Consider the following 13,808-nt stretch of genomic DNA (forward strand, 5'->3'; position numbering starts at 1 on the left):
AAAAGGAAATTTATATTCATAGGCTGAATACCGCAAAAAGGGTTCAAATCAAGCATGGGTTGGCGCAATCCAATAGCATTAGCAATCATAGTTATCAATCCCCCTATTTGAATCGGTGCACGGTCATCTTGAACAAGGAGGTCAAAACTTGCCAACATATAAGTGGCACCATTCACTGGACGATTCTGGGAAGCACAAAATATTATGAAAAGTTCATCACGTGATACTGTGGTAATGTTTGAACTTTTCCCAAAAAGAGTGTGTGCTAGGATCTTGTGGAAATAACGAAAAGCTGGGTTATGTATGTTTCCAGAAAGAAACTCATGTTCCTCAGGTTCGTCATTTCCCGTCAAACTTCCCCAAAAATGCTCAAGTTCTCGATATTCAAAGAGGTCCTCTTGGTTCATGGTGAATGTGTCAAAAGAAGTAGGGAACCCTAAGAGGTTAGTAAATTCTCTAATGTTATACTGATACTCCATATTGAACATCCTGAATTGAATGAAACCTCGGTTTATTCCTTTTCCATGGTTCGGTAAATAAAATCAGGGAGCTAAGGAATTCTAGAGTTAGCCTCCGGTAAGTAACAAATTGTCTCCGAATAGGAGTGGTTTCCCACCCTATTTGATTCAGCAGATATAGGACATTATCTCTTAGCCCAAGTACGGTCATTGCACAATCATCAGCATAAAAATTTGGGTGCATCTCTCTCTCAGCAAGTTCTTCAAATTTTTGTCTCTGAGCTCTCCCTCGGAAATTAATACCCATATGATCAATATGTGCCATCAGGTCAGTGTTAACTAAAGAAAAGAAAAACAAGAATTTTAGTCAGGATTTGGCCAGATGCCGAAAGGAGAAAAGAAGAAAAATTTAATAAAATAAAGAAAATGAAGAATGTAAACTGAATAAAACCAAAAGAATAATCAAAGAAAAAAAATAAAAATTTGTGGGTTGTCTCCCACGAAGCGCTTTGTTTAATGTCGCAAGCTCGACAGAAAACTATTAAATGTTAATCTATTAATTTTGGAGACAATACGTCTAAGTGCAGGACTTGCGAGTCTTCATTGTTTTCAGCATAATGATAATGTTTTAGACGCTGTCCGTTTACGATAAATGATTCAATAGATTTTCCTTTAATTTCTACAGCCCCACTAGAAAAGACATTAGTGACTTTGAAAGGGCCAGACCACTTAGAGCGTAGTTTTCCTGGGAATAACTTAAGTCTAGAGTTAAACAATAGGACTACATCACCTTGTTTGAAAGTTTTCCTTGATATACGTTTATCATGCCATTTTTTCGTTCTTTCCTTGTAGATTTTAGCATTTTCATATGCATCTTGTCTAAGTTCCTCTAATTCGTTTATATCTAGAATTCTCTTTTCACCGGCGGCCTTATAGTTTAAATTTAAATTTTTAATAGCCCAATAGGCCTTATGTTCTAACTCCACTGGGAGGTGACACGATTTACCATAAATAAGCTTAAATGGGGTTGTTCCTATGGGAGTTTTGTAAGCGGTTTGATATGCCCATAAAGCTTCGGGTAATTTTGATGACCAGTCTTTCCTCGATGTAGCGACAGTTTTTTCCAATATCTGTTTAATTTCTCTATTAGACACTTCCACTTGTCCACTAGTTTGAGGATGGTAAGGTGTTGCTACTCGATGTTTTACACCATACTTAAACAATAATTTTTCGAGTATTTTAGATATGAAATGAGATCCACCGTCACTGATGACTATTCTTGGGACACCAAATCTTGGAAAGATTATATTCTTAAAGAGTTTAATTACTACTCGTGTGTCGTTTGTTGGAGAAGCTATAGCCTCAATCCATTTTGATACGTAGTCAACCGCTACGAGTATGTACTTGTTACCAAAAGAAGGTGGAAAAGGTCCCATGAAATCTATTCCCCACACATCGAAAATTTCTACTTCCAAAATGCCTTTTTGTGGCATTTCGTCACGTCTAGATATGTTTCCTGTGCGTTGACACCTATCACATTTCTTGACAGCGGTATGTACATCCTTCCATATGTTTGGCCAATAAAGACCGGCTTGTAGGATTTTAGAGCAGGTTTTGGATGTACTTGCATGTCCACCATAAGGAGCGGAATGACAATGTTGGATTATACTTTCTACCTCTTCTTCAGGTATACAGCGACGGAAAATACCACCGGAGCCTCTTTTGAAAAGTAAAGGGTCGTCCCAGTAATAATGTTTTATGTCATGGAAGAATCGTTTCTTTTGTTGGTAGGATAAATCAAGTGGAACCACTCCGGCGGCTAAATAATTGACAAAATCAGCGTACCATGGTGTAACGCATACAACCAAGGTGGTCTCTACCTGTTTGTCAGCTCTACTTTCTTCCAAATTATCTATAAGTTTATCGTACGAGAAATCATCGTTGATCGATGTTCTTTCCGGTTCCAGGTTTTCGAGTCTAGAGAGGTGATCTGCTACTACGTTTTCAGTTCCTTTTTTATCTTTGATTTCCAAATCAAATTCTTGTAGCAACAAGATCCACCTTAGGAGTCTAGGTTTAGCGTCCTTTTTTGTTAAGAGGTACTTAATGGCAGCGTGATCAGTGTAAACGATTATTTTAGCTCCGACCAAGTAGGAACGAAATTTATCTAGTGCAAATACTACTGCTAAAAGTTCTTTCTCGGTCGTGGTGTAATTCATTTGCGCTTCATCTAGAGTTCTACTCACATAATATATGACGTGAAGTTTTTTATCCTTTCGTTGTCCTAAAACAGCGCCTACGGCGTAGTCACTTGCGTCACACATTATTTCGAAAGGTTCATTCCAATCTGGGGTCTGCATTATGGGCACGGAGATCAATGCTTGTTTAAGTGTTTGAAATGCTTCTAAACATTTATTGTCGAAGATGAATTCAGCGTCTTTCATTAATAATTCGGTTAAAGGTTTAGTTATTTTAGAGAAATCTTTAATGAATCGTCGGTAAAAACTGGCATGTCCTAAGAAGCTTCGTATTTCCCTCACTGTTTTCGGAGGTTGAAGGTTTTCGATTACTTCTATTTTGGCTTTGTCTACTTCAATTCCTCTATTTGATATGATGTGTCCTAAAACAATTCCTTCTTGTACCATAAAGTGACATTTTTCCCAATTAAGTACTAGGTTTACTTTTACACATCGTTCTAGAACTCTTTCTAGGTTTTCAAGACATTCTTCGAAACTTTGCCCGCATACGGAAAAGTCATCCATAAAGACTTCCATGATGTTTTCGAGAAAATCGGCGAATATTGCCATCATGCACCTTTGGAAAGTTGCAGGAGCATTGCACAAGCCAAACGACATTCATCGATAAGCGAAGGTACCAAAAGGACATGTGAACGTTGTCTTTTCTTGGTCATCAGGATGAATTGGTATTTGAAAGAAACCTGAGTAACCGTCCAGATAGCAGAAATGAGAATGCTTGGCTAGTCGTTCTAACATCTGGTCTATGAATGGTAAAGGAAAATGATCTTTTCGGGTTGCTTTGTTTAGCTTTCTATAATCAATGCACATTCTTCATCCCGATTCAATTCGTTTAGTTATGTTTCTCCTTTTTCATTTTCGATCACTGTTATACCTCTTTTCTTTGGTACTACGTGTACAGGACTAACCCATTTGCTATCGGATATAGGATATATGATACCTGCCTCTAATAACTTCGTTACTTCCTTCTTCACTACCTCACTCATGATCGGGTTTAGTCTCCTCTGATGTTCCCTAGAAGTCTTACAGTCTTCTTCTAGCATGATGCGGTGCATACAAATAGAAGGACTTATCCCTTTAAGATCGGTGATGTTGTATCCTAATGCGGTTGGATATTTTCTTAAGATATGTAGGAGTTTTTCGGTTTCAAGTTTTCCTAGGTATGCATTGACTATTACTGGTCGTTCAAGTTCTAAGTCTAGGAATTCATATCTCAGATTTTTGGGAAGTGTTTTCAGGTCGAGGGTTGGTTTCTTAAGGCATTGCGTAGGATCTGATGTTATTTCTAAACAATGGTTCAGTCTGTCTTCTACACGATAGTCGGACAAATCGTCATTTTCGAATTCTATTTCTTTTATGCATTCATCGATGATATCCATGAAGTAACATGTGTCTTCTATCGCAGGTGCTTTCAAAAATTGGGAAAGAATAAACTCAATTTTCTCTTCTCCTACTTCGAAAGTGAGTCGTCCTCGTTTCACGTCTATGATAGCACCGGCAGTTGCTAAGAAGGGTCTTCCCAATATAATGGGGGTAACTTCATCTTCTCTTATGTCCATAATTATAAAATCGGTGGGAATGTAGAATTGACCTATGCGTACGAGAACGTTTTCAAGAATTCCTATGGGATATTTAACGGAACGATCTGCTAATTGCACAAACATTTTAGTTGGTCTTAATTCTCCCATTTCAAGTTTCTTGCATATGGACAAGGGCATAACACTGATACCGGCTCCTAAATCGCATAAAGCTTTGTCTATGACAAATTTTCCTATATGACAGGGTATAGAAAAACTACCAGGATCTTTAAGTTTAGGAGGCATATTTTGGATTATTGCGCTACACTCAACAGTGAGTGTAATGGTTTCGTTATCTTCAAGTTTCCTTTTATTAGATAAAATTTCTTTTAAGAATTAGCATATGAGGGCATTTGTGTAATAGCTTCTGTAAAAGGAATTGTGATGTTTAATTGTTTCAGTAGGTCAACAAATTTTTTAAATTGGCCCGCGTTTTTGGTTTTAATTAGCCTTTGAGGATAAGGGATAAGTGGTTTGTAAGGCGGTGGAGGTACATAAGGTTCTTTTTTTTCTACGGTTTCCTTATTACACTCTTCATTTTCCTTAGGTTTACCTTCTTCCTCAGTTGACTTTTTAGAGTTTTAGTTCTCAATCCTTGGGTCAGATGGTCCTTCTACCTCTGTACCACTTCATAATATAATTGCATGAGCGTGGCCTTTCGGATTAGGTTGTGGTTGTCCAGGAAATGTACCAGTTGGGGCAGCAGTAGACATTTGTTGTTGAGCTACTTGCGAGATTTGTGTTTCAAGCATTTTGTTATGGGTAGCCAGGGCATCTACTTTACTTGCTAGTTGTTTAATCTGTTCGCTAGTGTGTACATTCTGGTTTAAGAACTCTTTATTGGTTTGCTATTGAGAAGCTATGAAGTTCTCCATCATGATTTCCAAGTTGGATTTCCTAGGAACGTTATTGTTAGGTGTAGATGGGGTCGACTTTTGATATCCAGGTGGTACAGCTGGAGCTTGGCTGGGTGCTTGACTTGGTGCGTATAAAGCGTTGTTACTTTTATACGAGAAATTAGGATGGTTCTTCCAGTTTGAGTTATAGGTATTCGAGTAAGGATTTCCTTGAGCATAGTTCACCTGATCTGTTTGAATTCCTGTTAGGAGTTGACAATTTGTAGGAGTGTGACCTTGAATTCCACAGACCTCGCAATTTTCAGTTACAGCAACTACGGTGGCTGGAGGTGATACATTTAAACTTTCAATTTTCTGGGCAAGAGCATCCACTTTTGCATTAACATGATCAAGGCTACTTATCTCGTACATGCCACCTTTTGTTTGAGGTTTTTCTACCACTATTCGGTCGCTTCCCCACTGATAATGATTTTGGGTCATGCTCTCGATAAGTTGATAAGCGTCGGTGTAAGGTTTATCCATAAGCGCACCACCGGCGGCGGCGTCTATTGTTAACCTTGTGTTGTATAAGAGACCATTGTAGAAGGTGTGAATTACTAACCAGTCCTCTAAACCATGGTGTGGGCAAAGTCTCATCATGTCCTTGTATCTTTCCCATGCTTCGAAAAGAGATTCGTTATCTTTTTGCTTAAATCCATTTATCTGGGCTCTCAACATAGCTGTTTTGCTTGGAGGAAAATATCGGGCAAGAAAGACTTTCTTCAACTCATTCCATGTGGTGACTGAGTTGGAAGGAAGAGACTGAAGCCATCTTCTAGCTTTATCTCTTAACGAGAAAGGAAAGAGACGAAGTCGAATTGCCTCTGAAGTGACACCATTAGCTTTAACAGTGTTAGCGTATTGGACAAATACGGATAAATGAAGGTTTGGATCCTCGGTAGGATTTCCAGAAAATTGATTCTGTTGCACTGCCTGCAACAGCGAAGGTTTAAGTTCGAAGTTGTTCGCTTCGATTGCGGGTGGAGCAATACTCGAATGCGGATCATCCTGCGATGGAGCAGCGTAATCTCGAAGAGCACGAGCTGGTTCGGCCATCGCTGGTATCATTAAAGGAAGGAGATTTTTGAGATCAGGAACTACGATTGGAGGAAGATTGTTTCTAGCGCGATACTCCCGAATTCGTCGTAATAATCGGAGATATCGTTCGACGTCGTTGATTTTTAAGTAGTACGGCTCGCCTTGTGAGCGAGTGTGTGGCATACAAATCAACGAAAAAGGAAAAAAAAATTGCCTTATTCTCTACAGCGTAACAGAAGAGTTACGATATCGACTAAATAAAAGTCCCCGGCAACGGCGCCAAAAACTTGGTCGCGACTTTATGAGTCTATCGGGGTACTAACTGCAAGCGCACAGTCTAATCGCGTAGTTTTAAAAGATATCGATCCCACAGGGACTTAATGAATCGATCTACCGTTTTTCTAGGGTTACTGCGTAAAGCTAAGGCGGATGATACTTTAATGATTAGGGAAAAAAAATAAAACTAAATTTGGATCTAGATAAAATATCAAATAATATGGATATCAGTATGTAGTTCGTCGTATTTGGGGAATCAAATCTTCGTTGGTCTTTTTCTTAATTTTAAAATAAGTCTTTTCAGTAGACACTATTAATTAAAAGTCTTTTCCTCAAACTCTCGCTCTGTTGAATTAGACTATGACTTTATATTTTAACGTACGCTCTCACTATTTCGTTAAGTCTAAAATCACTTTTGAAAATAATAGAATCTATAGAAACTCCTTTTGAGAAAATACTAACCGTTTAAACGCCCTCGTCTCAAACTCTCGCTATGTTGACTTAGATTATATGATTAAACTTGAATGCTTAACTCTCGTCCTCACATTTAACTTTTAAAAATAATTTTTGGAAATAATTAGAATTTAATTAACCTTAAAAATTGCTTTCGCCCTGATTTAAAGTTAATGTTCAATTTACACTGTCCAGTTAAAAACTCAAACCGTCGTTCTATTGATTTTAACTTCTTTATGTCTTTTACTCTCGTACAAAAACCTTGGCATTAACTTTGTAAATTGGGACCAGAAAAAGAGTGACTATATTCTGAAATAAATTTAAACCAACTCAATTTGGATTCCTTTATTCCGCTTACTTTACATACCGATATCTAAATTAATTAGCCAGACATGATAAACATGTATAAACAATAATCATGCATAAATACGACCATATCAAACAAACAACATATATAAACAGCGGAACAAAGCATATGTAAATTAAAACGATAAATCAATTAATTAATGAACCTGGAAAAATACTAGAAATCTGGATTTTATCTCCTACGCTTCGATGCTCGAACACTCCACCACAAGTCGGTTAGATTTGTTCTTCACAATTCTCGATCAGATAGGAAAGTAAAAACAAGGAAATAAAATACTATGATCTAACGTAAGGTTAGATCCAGTAAAAGTTACACAATAGTTTCCGGTGTAGAAACTATCGTGAGAAAGTAAATTGTATGCTTCGGAAATTAAACTAAAAGAAAAGAAGAAATAAATTGCTTGAAAAATTAGGATGCTGGCAAAATTGTACGGAGAAGAGAGAGCTTCAATTGGCTTTTGTGAGGTTTATTTATATTAACTTCCCAAGATAACCGTCTCCTAGAATGTGTCTTCAGTATGGTAGTATGGTTCAAAGCGTCTCCGAGTGCATGAGAGAATTTAGGGGAAACCGTCCACTCAGTCACGCACGTAAAGCCCAAAATATAGGAGTGGAATGTGTGACGTCCGTCACACTATGTGTTACGGTCGTAACACTAGGTCTTAGGACGTGGCAATCGGCACGTGCTTGTTGCGGTCGTGACAGCAATTTTTTTTGTTCCAAACGTGGGTTGGGCTTTGGTGCTTCAGCTTGCTGCTTTTCCTAGAAAACCTTCTTTTTGCACCCCTTTTCTTTCTTTTTTTCACATGTGCTTTAAATAATGATACCTGAAATAAATAATAAGAAAATGCCGAGTAATATCGAATAATATAAAATAAATTGAATCAAATAACGATATAATTTAATTAGATCAAGTATAAAAATGTGATATAGTTTCATGTTATCAACATTCTCATACCAGTGACTCTGGTCATGAAACTGATTCGAGCGAAGAAAGTGGGGCCAAAGGTGATCCAGACCCTATGGCTGAGGATGAGCTAGCTGAAGATGAGGAAACCCCTGGGGCTGGTCTACGTACAGCTGAAGGAACAAATAATCCCCATGGAGAAGGATGGGGCGTCAAAGACATGGTTGCAGAGGAAGCGGATGAAGGAAATCTTGCGACTAACCATGATAATGTTGAAGGCCAAACAGAAGGAAAAGCCAGTGTAGGTGAAGAACATGCTCGAACTCAAACTCCTGTTATGGCTGATAATCCGACGGTTGGAGTTTCGTCGAGTAGCCTTGGTGCCCTTTCTGCAGAAAAATTGGCTATCTTGAAGCGAAGTCAGCCACTTGAATATCTAAAGGCTATGCTAAATTGAAGGGAGAATTCTTCTGACCAAAGCCATAATACTTCAGTGTCTGAAGATCAGCTTTCGAGCACCCCTGCGGGAGAAATCCTCTCTAAAATCAAAGACAAAGTCTTTAAGGGTGACTTGTTTCTGTTGCTGTTGGATGATCCTTCTTCCCCTTTAACTCTGAAAGCTCTTCTTAGCCAGGTTGACTTTCTAGAGGCTTCCCCCGAAGTGGAGGATGTTATTCTAGAGATAAGAACCATGATCGACCAAGCTATTGCAGATCATAAGTTGCTACCTCACCTTACAGGGGAAATAGAGAAAACATCTGGTTCTGAGGCTGCAGCCTGGGATACTGTTACCGAATACACCAATAAGGTCATGCAGTTGGACCATACCAAGCAAAAGAATAAACAGAAGGTTGATGCTCACGATCGCAACATTGCTTCCTGGAGACAACAAATATTAGAACTTCAGGCAAAAATCTCTGATGCTGAAAAGGACAAACATCAACTATTGGAATTTGATGAAGCTTCGATGGCTCAGGATCTATCACTTGGCATGGAATTTGTCAAAAAAGCTCAGCAACTCGATTCGGACGTCAAACTCCTGCGCTCAAAAAGATCTTTGTGCGAAAAACGGCTGGAGCTCCTCAAAGCCAAGTATCTTCAGATTAAGGCTAACCTTCCCTTTTGGTGCTATTTTTATTTATTTGGTAATGTCACAGAATTTTTCCTTGTAATGAATATTGGTCTTCTGGCCCTATGACTTTACTATCACCATTTTGGCACTCTTACCATTTTGGCTTTGCTTCATTCATGCGATTACTCCTCTCTTATTTTTACTTCTTGGATTGTCGGTTTATATTTTTTCAAATATTTCCCGTTTACTCTTAGAATCCTTATATGTTCACTGAGCTCTTCGATCTCATAGGCGCCATGAGAAAAAGTCCGTAGAATTTGGAAAGGGCCTTCCCATTTTGGGGACCATTTCCCCAAGGCTCTATCCTTTAGATCCATTGGAAGGATCACTTTCCAGACCAAATCTCCAGCGTAAAACTTTTAACTTTCACTTTCTTATTATAGGAGACTTTTATCCTCTTCTTTGGTTGCCTTAGTATCTCTAAGGCATTTAACCTTTCCTCGTCTAGATCGACCAATTCATCTGTCATACCCCGATTTTGGTCCTAAAATTTTTATGTTTGTTTGGCATGCTTGGCCTAACCTTATTTTGGTTTTATATGAGGATTGGTTTTGATCCAAAGTCATGGTGTTGTGATTGTGGATACATCTATGGTCTGGGTCATCTGAACAACCAAGCTTCTTGTGTTTCAAGCCACTTGCTAGTCATGTTATTGGTTCATGGATACTATGTCAAAACCCTGACCTTATGGTCTCATTTCATGGCCTTGTTCATGTGCATTATCAGTCAAGTCATGTTCTTTTCAAAGTCAAACATTCAAGTCATAAGGCAAAACAATTTGGAAACCAACTTCAAACCATTTGTTAATCCATTTCAATTTATTTCATGTCATTGTAAACCATTACATGTGAGTCCATACAAGAAAATACAAAATTTGGCATTTTTGACCAACTGTTGACTTTGGTCAACAGTTGACTTTTTGGTCAACTTTGACCAAAGTCAACCCAAATTCATTATGTAACACCCCGATTAAAATAAGAGAATTATTTAATTGAGTTAATATTATTTTATTAATTTAATTAAATAAAGTTGAATTATTGGATTATTATTATTATTATTTGGAGTAATAATTATTTGGAAAATATATAAGTTGGAAAGAAGAGAAAGAGTCTCATTTTGGAACAGAAGGGTTTTACGTGAAAAAGCAGAGAAGCATCGTGAAAGAGGAAAAGGGCAAGAGAAGGAGCAAGAGCAAAGGTTGAAGAACGGAAAAGCTTGAAGCTCAAAGAATTGCCGGATTATCTCAGGTAAGGGGGGTTTATCGTCGTTTAATGGGTATTATCGATTAACATGTAATGGGTAGTGATAAGCCGTCGATTGACCCTAATTGGGATTTAGAATGCTGAGAAATTATGTTGAATAAGTGGTATTAAAGCTGAAATTGAATGTGTGTTTGAGTGTATTGTGAATTTCTGAGCGTATAGCTTTTTACGGAAGTTGAATCGGAGGTCCGGAAGTCCTCCAACGGCGGAAAATGCGGAAACTCTGCATTCTGCCTTGTGTTAGCGCAGGAACTGCTGTTTCGCCTGCGTTAACCGGTTAACCCAGGGTGTTAACCGGTTAACACTGTTATAAATTGTGAAAAATGTTGAGTTTTGCCTGCGTTAACCGGTTAACCTATAGCGTTAACCGGTTAACACTGTTGCGTTTTGCCTGGAAGTGTAAATTTCCTGCGTTAACCGGTTAACCTATAGCGTTAACCGGTTAACACTGTTGCAGTATGTAAAAATGGTTGATTTTTATGATGTAAGTGTAATTGGTGATTGGCCTATTGTATCCAATTGTGATAAATAAATTCGTGGAGTCTATGTTGCGAAATGTTGATGCAAATATGTTGATAAGTTGTTTTTGTGGAAAATATTAAGTTGTAGGCTGATGAGCCAAAGTTGAATATAAGTTGTTCTGTTGAAAATGCGGAGTTGTAGGCTGATGAGCCAAAGTTGATTTTTAAGTTGTTGTTGCTGAAAAAGCTGTTATGTTGTCGTTGTTATTATGTTGTTGAACTTTCAAGTCGTACATGCCATATACATTCATATGCATTAAGTGGGGGCTTTTGCTCACACCACGTTGGCCTGGATTGGCAAAATTATGGGGCTTTTGCTCACACCACGTTGGCCTGGATTGGCAAAAAATTTTAAGTTGAAAGTTGAAGGCTTATGCCTTGATGCCCACTAAACTGGCAATGATTTTAAGTTGGGAGTTTTACTCCAAATGGTACCACATGCATGAAGAGTCGAGTCTCATTTGAGTTGCATTTACGTTGTGTTTGAATATGATGTCGAGTTGAATATGCTGCTACCGAATGCATGATATGATGTGGGTGATTAACGTGTAAAGTTACTTAACATAACATGATGATTTATAATATTTGTTATATCGATTGAGGAACTCACCCTTACAGTTATATTTTTCAGGTAACGACCAGTGAGTTGAGTAGAAGCTAGTGCTTGAAGTCTAGAGTGGTTTTAGTGGGTCATGCTCTGATAGATGTAACATCGGGACGGGATGTTTTATTTGTTGAATAAATGTTAATTTTAAGATATTACAGATGTTGAATGTTTCTATCCGCTGCGAATTTTTAAAGAAGTGTTTATGTTGAATTAAATAATGAGCATGACTGATTTTTACAGTGAATTATGTGAAGTATTATGTGACACCCTTGGTGCATGATTACTCTGATATTGATTTATATGCTGTTGTTTTAATTAAATATTTGGGGTATTTAGAAGGGTGTTACATTAGTGGTATCAGAGCAGGTCGGTCTGTCCGGCCAGTTGTCGTGTCGTTACTGTCTAACAATTGTGTAATTGTTATTAATCTAACGTTAAGTTGGGTTGTATTGATAAGTTGAAATGGCTGGAAGGAATGACGCTGCGATGGCTGCCGCAATGCAAGCGATGGCACAAGCTGTGCAGAACTTGCCAAACGCTGGTGGAGATGCTGGATCACGTAGCTTGGCGACTTTTCAGAGAGAGAATCCGCCGGTGTTTAAAGGGAAGCATGATCCAGATGCAGCCTTGGGATGGTTGAAAGAGATTGAGAGAATCTTCCGTGTTATGGATTGCACTCCAGCTCAGAAGGTTCGGTATGGTACTCACATGCTAGCAGTCGAAGCTGATGACTGGTGGCTAGAGACTCACGAGAGGTTGACCGTGGCAGGTGAAGTCATTACTTGGGATGTATTCCGTAGGGAATTTCTGAGGAAGTATTATCCGGAAGATGTCCGTGGTAAGAAGGAAATTGAATTCCTTGAGCTGAAGCAAGGAAACATGTCTGTCACTGATTATGCTGCGAAATTTGTGGAGTTGTCCAAATTTTATCCTCATTACACTGGTGGTGGTGCTGAATTTTCGAAGTGCATCAAGTTTGAGAACGGATTACGCTCTGAAATTAAGAAGGCTGTTGGGTATCAGAAGATACGCAATTTCACTGAATTGGTTGATAGCTGCAGGATATTTGAAGAGGACAATGATGCTCATTACAAGATTGTCAGTGATCGCAGAGGCAAGCAACATCAAAACCGTGGCAAGCCGTATGATGTTCCAGCTGGAAAGGGGAAGCAAAGAGCTGCTCCGGCTCAGAGAGCTAGTGGGGGAGGTGCTCCTACTGGTATAGTTTGCTTCAAGTGTGGTCAGGCTGGTCATAAGAGTAATGTATGCACTGCTGAAGTAAAGAGGTGTTTTCGCTGTGGTAAGATTGGCCATGCAATAGCTGATTGCAAGCACAAGGAAGTGATTTGTTTTAATTGTGGCGAAGAAGGGCATATTGGAAGCCAGTGTCAGAAGCCGAAGAAAGGGAATCAGTCAGGAGGCAAGGTCTTTGCTTTATCGGGTTCTGAGACTTCTACAGATGATCGTTTGATCCGAGGTACGTGTTATATTAATGGCTTTCCTCTTGTAGCTATTATTGACACAGGTGCGACTCATTCCTTTATATCTTTGGATTGTGCTGTGAAACTTAAGTTAGAGATATCTGAGATGTTTGGTAGTATGGTAATTGATACTCCTGCGAAGGGTTCAGTGACTACTACTTCGGTTTGTTTAAATTGTCCTTTGAGCATTTTTGGTAGAGACTTTGGGATGGACCTAGTGTGTCTTCCACTAGTGCAGATTGATGTTATTCTGGGTATGAACTGGTTGGTGTTTAACCGAGTTTCTATCAATTGTTTTGATAAGACTGTGATATTTCCTGAGAGTGAGGAAGGAAAGAGTTTGTTTCTATCAGCGAGACAAGTGGATGAGGAAGTAGCTGATGGGGCAGAGTTGTTTATGCTGTTAGCGACTCTGGAGGCTAAGGATAAACTGGTGATTTGCGATCTAGCCGTGGTGTGTGATTTTCCTGATGTGTTTCCAGAAGAAGTGAATGAATTACCACCAGAACGTGAAGTGGAGTTCTCGATTGATTTGGTACCTGGTACTAGACCGATATCGATGGCTCCGTACCGTATGTC

The 13,808-nt window shown here is 38.8% G+C and overlaps 1 non-coding gene across 1 annotated transcript; it reads left to right on the forward strand.

Annotated features, from left to right (window-relative positions):
* The first annotated feature begins 5,757 nt into the window (after positions 1-5,757).
* On the forward strand, positions 5,758-5,864 carry LOC127133066 (small nucleolar RNA R71). The gene has a single exon (XR_007807062.1). It is a non-coding gene; the product is annotated as a small nucleolar RNA R71 (small nucleolar RNA).
* Positions 5,865-13,808: the final 7,944 nt, after the last annotated feature.

This window comes from Lathyrus oleraceus, chromosome 3 (genome assembly GCF_024323335.1).
Source record: "Lathyrus oleraceus cultivar Zhongwan6 chromosome 3, CAAS_Psat_ZW6_1.0, whole genome shotgun sequence".
NCBI lineage: Eukaryota > Viridiplantae > Streptophyta > Magnoliopsida > Fabales > Fabaceae > Lathyrus > Lathyrus oleraceus.